At 34.8% G+C, this 7,172-nt stretch overlaps 1 long non-coding RNA gene across 1 annotated transcript; it reads left to right on the top strand.

The window, feature by feature from the left end:
* Nucleotides 1–1,284: 1,284 nt before the first annotated feature.
* LOC140234780 (uncharacterized) lies at nucleotides 1,285–3,550 on the top strand. Its single transcript, XR_011901652.1, has 3 exons — nucleotides 1,285–1,428; nucleotides 2,139–2,251; nucleotides 3,423–3,550. It is a non-coding gene; the product is annotated as an uncharacterized lncRNA (long non-coding RNA).
* The last annotated feature ends 3,622 nt before the right edge of the window (nucleotides 3,551–7,172 follow it).

The raw sequence follows: 7,172 nt of genomic DNA, 5'->3' as shown, positions 1-7,172 counted from the left end.
CGGGTCACATTTTGTCCAACAGAATTATGGGCCTAGCCTAAGCCTAATGTTTTTTAGTTTAGGCCCTAACGTGAACTTATAGCGTTAGCATTTACACTACAGAGAACCAGCTGTACGTTACCTGTGTCATTGTTACGTTTACAAGTCCTAATGCTACTATCTAACGTTACTATTATAATATAGGTCTACAACAAAAACTTGTAAAATACTGCGGGGTTAGGGGTTATAACTGCGACCAGCCCGAACGCGAAGCACTGTGTACAACTAACAGAGAGTGCCCTGGGGTTAGGGCCGGTAGTACTATCTGGAGAGTCCGACAGTGGTTAGACTACAAGTAGTAATAGTAGGGCCTACTTTAGTAGTAGTACGTAGATCCAGGTCTACACAGAATATGAATTGGAAACCATATATGGTTCAGATCTTGGTTCAGACTTGAAAGCTATCTTCAACAATTCTAAGTGCATACAGCACTGTAATCGCAATGCATGTGTCATAATAAGATAGAGAATGATGTTTACCTAAATTCATTGGCATTGAACCTCTAGAATTCTACTGCTATACTACCAGATGTCTATAGATCTAGAATCCAGTGGTATAGTGATCCTGAGTAGCACCTACTGACCTAGATACTACTTAACCAGTGTATACCAAAAGTATAACCAGACTAGACCCTTTGCCTTGGTATTTTTAAACATATTATCATTTACATAAGTAGGCCTATCACTCATCAGTAAGGAAGTTAATAGGTCTTCTAAATAGTGCTATCTATCTAGGCAGTTAGTAGATGCTAGTACCGCTTACACAACTTCTTTTAGCAATTTAATTGATGATGACATGACAACAGTTGATGATCAGAGTCAGACTGTGGCTGCATCTCAGGCTGTAACTGTGATCAACCCGAATGTGAAGCCACAGTACAGCTGGTAGATCTTAGGTAGATGTAGACCTTGCAACATGGATGCCTATCGACAAGATCTAGAACCTCAAGAAGTCATAATACCCTAAACTATAGGCTTACACATGTTGAATTGAGACAACTCAAATACTAGTAGTATGTCTTTTAATCATCCCCCCCCAAAAAAAAATAATGATAATATAAGATCCTTTATATATCTAAACTGCAAAAACATGTGAACTGATTTCAAATTTCATGCAGATTCTAGATATTGTATGTAAAATCTTGTATAATCAAACAACAGTTTGAAAACACATTTTCTATTTTGTATTCACATTTTTAATTATAATGTTAGATATGGAACATCAGTCAGACTGCTACAATCAGACTTCTTCATCTAATAAAGCCCAGAGTCAGTTGCTGAACTTCACTGAACACAGAACCAAACTGCTGAACTTCCATCTTCCCCACAGCTAAACTGCTACTGAACTTCGTCGAGACTTATCTACCAGCATGGTCACCTTCAACAGAATGCAAGTATTTTAGCTTATAATACTATTTTAGCAGACAACATATCTGTATATTTTCAAATACTACAATTGCAACATTATTTACATTTGGACATCAAATTGTCTCTGGATTTTTAGTTGAATAGTGTTAGACAGGAAATATTGAAAACAATGTTTGCTGTAATGTCCATCCTGGTAATTGAAAACAAACATTGTTATCCAGTGAATAGCGACCCTTCTAGAAACAACTGTTTTTTGCATTTTTATTTCACTATCTGTAGAATATTACATACTGATCCAACTGAAAAGAGACAATTCATGGAAGGGGGGGGGTACCTGCATGTCTACATGTATCAAGCTCCTGAAACAAACTTTAGCAGTCACGTTATCTTAATAATGTAGGCCCTACTATGATTGTTTATTTACCCTCTCCCTTTTCTAGTATCAAAACCACCTTATGCTCTTACAATGTTTGAAACAAGAATATTCGACATAGCTAATCATTTTAAACTGTGAAAAGTCCTATTTATAGCTTATGGATCAGTAGATACTAGTGAATTCATTCTTTCAAAATCAATGGTAGGGCTTTTCAATTTGATTGCTATAGCTTGTTATAGCAAAGGCAAAGCACCCAGCACCCATCTCTAACATACTTTCTAATGTCCCATGTCCTGCACTATTCTTTTGTTTGTAAGATATTAACTGTTCTTGTATATTGAATAAACTCCAAACAGCCAAGGACCAGACAACATGTGAACTTCATCCACTTCAGAGTTAAGGACTGGGGGCAAGATGCAAATGGAAAAGTCAAGTGACAGTGTCATGGATATTCCACCATCTTCATTTGGTGTGTTAAATGATTATCTTTAGCTATTGAAGCAAGTTGAGAAATCATGTTATCTTGATCATCTACAGTTGGCAGCAAAATTATTCAGCCCCTCTCTTGCATGTTGGACACTCTGGCATAATGAATTACATTATAACTGAGATCATTTCTAAATCATACAAGTGGTGATCAGATAGTTTGCTACAAGTAAATAACAGATCAGTAGCCTTTGATTTGCATATAGTTACAAACTTTGATCATTCATGTATAAAGAGATATGGTCCAATGAGCACATTTATGGTCATTTTCAGTCCTTTCAGTGATCACTGAAATGCGTCGTTGAATATGGTTTGTTCACTCAATGTTTTGATAGGTGACACAATATGATGGAATTTGATGTAGGATTCTTAATATTTCAATTGGCATTTTTCATTGTACAAAAATATTTAAATGAACTCATTTCTAGTGAAAGTTGCCACCATAGAGTTTGTACAGAGGTTTAGCCGTGATATTAATAATTCAAAGTTTAAGTCATGTCAAAATGAATATAACCCAATGAAATGCTAAGAGTTGTGTATAGAATGGCAAGATACTATCTAAAATTCCATAAAAACAAAAGAAATTAATCGTTATCATCAGACCATAACACGTCATGCTTCAGTGATCGCAGAAAGGTCTGAAATGACCATAATGTGCTCACTGGACCTTATCTCTTCATGCATGAATGATCAAAGTTTCTAACTATATGCAAATCAAAGATTATTGATCAGGTAGGCATTTGTCATAAACTATCTGTTCACCACTTGTATATGATTTAGTAATTGTTATGTTATTTATTTTGCTATAGTGTCCATAATGCAAGGGGGGTGAATAATTCTGCTGCCAACTAAATAAAGTGAATGCTTGTTATTAATTTCCCCTCTCATTCATTACTAAAATTACCTCATACTCTTACAATTTGCTAACAGGGGCTCATTACATAGTGATTCAAACTTTGAAAACTGGCAATTACAACTTGTTGTTCACATAATATATCTTACAAAATTGATAATCATTAATGAACATTTTGTTGTTATTGCTTGTTTTAATAAAGATTTACACTCATCTCAAATATTTTCCAACTATCCCATTTGTGCATCCGATGTTTCTGTTTGTATGGTATTTAACTGTTCTTATATTTGCACACCCAAAGGCCTGAAGAGAGCTGAACCTCACCAAGCCTTGGGACAGACAACTGCAGCTGAACTTCACCCAGGTCAGAGTCAGACTACAATTGGACTACAAACTGTATAGCAGCATCTCATCTACGACAGAACACAGGTATGCTTTTCTCAAATTAAACTTGAAAGTATAAAGATTTTACAAAATAAACAACTTGAATAACAGTTGAAAAAGGGCAACCTCTGTTGATGACATATTAGTTACAGGTAATTCGGTCTTTCTTATTTTAGCAATTATTGTAGACTTGGTGGACAAACAATGTCACCTCTATATGTGAACTGTTCCATACGAGAAATGAAGAAATTAGTGCATTTATACACCCCAGTTGGGAGTTGATTTAATGTTTCTGTCTATATCAGCCACAATTGGGAATTCAGTACGGCTTACATTAGTTGATTAACGCACTGACATAGCAATGCAGCTGATTTATTGCATAACCCATTGAATCATCTTTCTGTTTATTTTGGAACCCCCAGCTTGCCTGACATAAGTTACAATCCTTTTTAAAAAGTCATGAATGTGTAACGTTCTGTCAGACGAGTGTTTAAAGTCACAATCACATTCTCATTTTGAGTCTGTGTCACACCTTTTTTGTTATCAGGAAGAATCTGCTACACTAATTCTTGTGTATGACATCCCAGCCAATTTTCTTAGTTTTTTTTTTCGTAGATGCTGTTAAACTGTTTCTCATATACTGTATAAGAAATTGCTGAAAAGTAGTTCTGTGTAATGATATGTGTGCCAGTCGTGTGTGTATTCATTCAACTGTAAGCCCACATATTTTAACACTCTGTATAATGTCAGGCAGAGGGGATGAATGGCGTATCATAAAATTTCAGTTTGTAACCAATATTTGTTTTTCCATATTTGTATTTCTTTTTTCTTTCATATAGATTCTCAAGGCATGGAGCTTGCCGAGGGTGATGCAGACAGGTTGAATGCAACATATGATAGTTTTTACCGCTGTAAATATATATACATATATATATATATATATATATGAATTTAATCTTTCAAAATCAATGTATATACAGTGAAACCCCGTTATAACGAGGTCCGTGGGACCGCCAATATTGCCTCGTTATAACCGGTTCCTCGTTATAACCGTACGCACTAAAAACAAAGAAAACATAAGCATGGAGTCACATATACCAAGCAATCAAACTTATGAGCAGTCTTTGTGTTGTTATTACACAAGTAAATGGATCACTATTATTGAGAAAGAATAAAAAGGAATCATTTGTGAGTTGATACCAAAAGAATAAAAAAAAAGAAGGGGTTGAAAACACGTTCTTTGTTTTTCTTCTGAAAAATCTCTTCGCGTGTGTTGTGCATGCCTTCTCGAAAAGTGCACGGCAGGGTTGAATTCGTAATCCTTTCTACACCTATCTCTTCCTCGTGTATTGAACCATTCTGAAAGAATGAAAATATCATTTTTGAAACACAGTATAAAATTTTAATAAACAAAATCACATTGTATTAAAAACATTTGTTACTTTTTTTCTGAACATGGGTGCAAGCAGAGTAACATGCATTATTAAACTTATTTTACGCTGTGTGCGCCCAGCGGGATCGCGATGATTACATTATTAATTATTTAGGCTGTATTCCATGATGTTTGCACCAGCAGGGGTTGAAAATGCATTTTGTATTTTTCTCCCCAAAATCTCTTTGCATTTTGTACATGTGTCCTTGAAAGGTACACTACATGGTTGAATTCGTGATCCTTTTTACGACTATCTCTCCTCATTATAACGGACCATTCTGAAAGAATGAAATTATTCATTTGTAAAATACAGTGTGAAATAATATGAACATCACGATGATTTCATTAATTATTTCGGCTGTAATCTTTTACGTAGTATACACATCAATGTTTCACAACCAGCAAAACAACTGGAAGTCGGAACTAACATGGAAAGGATTATGATTTTGCAGAGGTTGTGCTTTTCTAATATACAAATAGGTTAGGAGAGTCCATCTGAATTGAGTTGTACATCATTTTAAATCTTAGAGTCTGCTCTTTCAGAAAGAGGATTGAGCTTTTAACTTTTTGGAAGATACTAAGAAACCACTAATGAAGTGCTACAGAGCATACCATTCTCAGAGGAATTCAAAGTTCATTTGATGAAAATCGATTTTGAAATGGCTGAGACATCCGAAAACAAAGTAAAACAAAGTAAAAGCGATTCTAATGAAAGGTTGGTTCCACCTTTTATTAGGAATCGCTTTATTTTGCTTATTTCAGCCATTTCAAAACCAATTTCATCAAGTAAACATTGAATTCTTCTTGGAATTATGTGCCCTTTCATATTTCAGAAGAGGTTTCTCATTATATCACACACACAAAAAAAAATCTGAAACCAGGTCTCAACCAAAACTACACCATCCCTTTAACCAGAAATCCATGTTTGGTGACTTTTTTGTGACTTTTTGGGGGGTTTTGTGATGCAGAGTCACAATTGCAGTGTTAGATATGAAGCTACAATCAGACTATTGCACTTTGACTGCTGAACTTCACTCAGAGTTTTGTCATAGATGAGTCCATAGGTGATGGCATAAGTGCTTTGCCAGGCATTAACCAAAACCAGAAATGAGACAAATCCCCCTTAGAAGAAAAGAGAAACAAATGCATTGCAAAACAAAACAGAACAGCTAAGCATGCAAAAAAGTCGGTGAAAAGCAAACGGGTGAATCGAAGCACACACACAAAAAAATAAATAAATAAAAAAAAAGATTAAAAAAAAACGAAAAGAAGATTTATAGTAAAGTGGAAGAAACCATTTTAAAATGGACAAATGCAAATCTCTGTCGGCACATATCAGTCTGATTTCTGATTGCTTTGATGAATAAAAGCTATTGTGTAGCAGACAAGGTCATTATTATTAGTACTATTATCATAATTAGTATTCTGATGTAGGGAACCTCAGAGTGCAAAAAGAGTGGATTGCAACACATATCATTGTATGCTTGCCAAATATTTGCAATGATAGAATTGCTTGAAGTTCAGCTGCTTTCACAATTTGATTAATAAACCATGAAAATATTTCAAATGATTATGAAAGATGTGTTGAGGTATAAGTGATCCAAACATAAATACATCAGTGAACGTTGCAGTGCATTATTTTTGTTATTGTTTCCAGGCGTGTGACGGCAAACTTTATGTAACCAGGTTAGAAAATTATATCTATGCGGGCAATTATAATTTGATCAGAAAGATATAATTAAGAATAACTTATTATGTAGAAAGGAAGTAGAGTGTAATACCAGAAAATACTGTGAGTGATAATAATTTCACAAAGACTCTTACCAGTATCATCATTGTGGTTATGATAATTGTGCTGTGATTATGACGATATTGAATAATGAAATACATGTTTTCAAGATCAGATTTTCCAATGAATCAGGCAACCAGAATATGAAAATTTGACAGCAACAACTGTTTCAATAGTTTCTGCAGTTACATAATCTGTCACATGACATGTAGTTAAATTGTGTAGAACTAATATTAACCCTATAAAGCCCAAGGGGGGGGGGGGGCACATTGTGCCCCCCTACCAGAATTTCGTTCGCCACTCCTTCGCCCTTTATCCAATTTTAACCAAATTTGGTGACTTTTCCTAAAATCTTATTCCGAACGTTTTGATATATAATTTAGCTATATTTGATATTGCTGGTTGCCATGGCAACCATAAACTGACAACCATCTCAGTCAGATTTT

Source organism: Diadema setosum, chromosome 11, assembly GCF_964275005.1.
Source record: "Diadema setosum chromosome 11, eeDiaSeto1, whole genome shotgun sequence".
NCBI classification, from domain to species: domain Eukaryota; kingdom Metazoa; phylum Echinodermata; class Echinoidea; order Diadematoida; family Diadematidae; genus Diadema; species Diadema setosum.
This window is presented reverse-complemented; position numbering and strand designations above follow the sequence as displayed.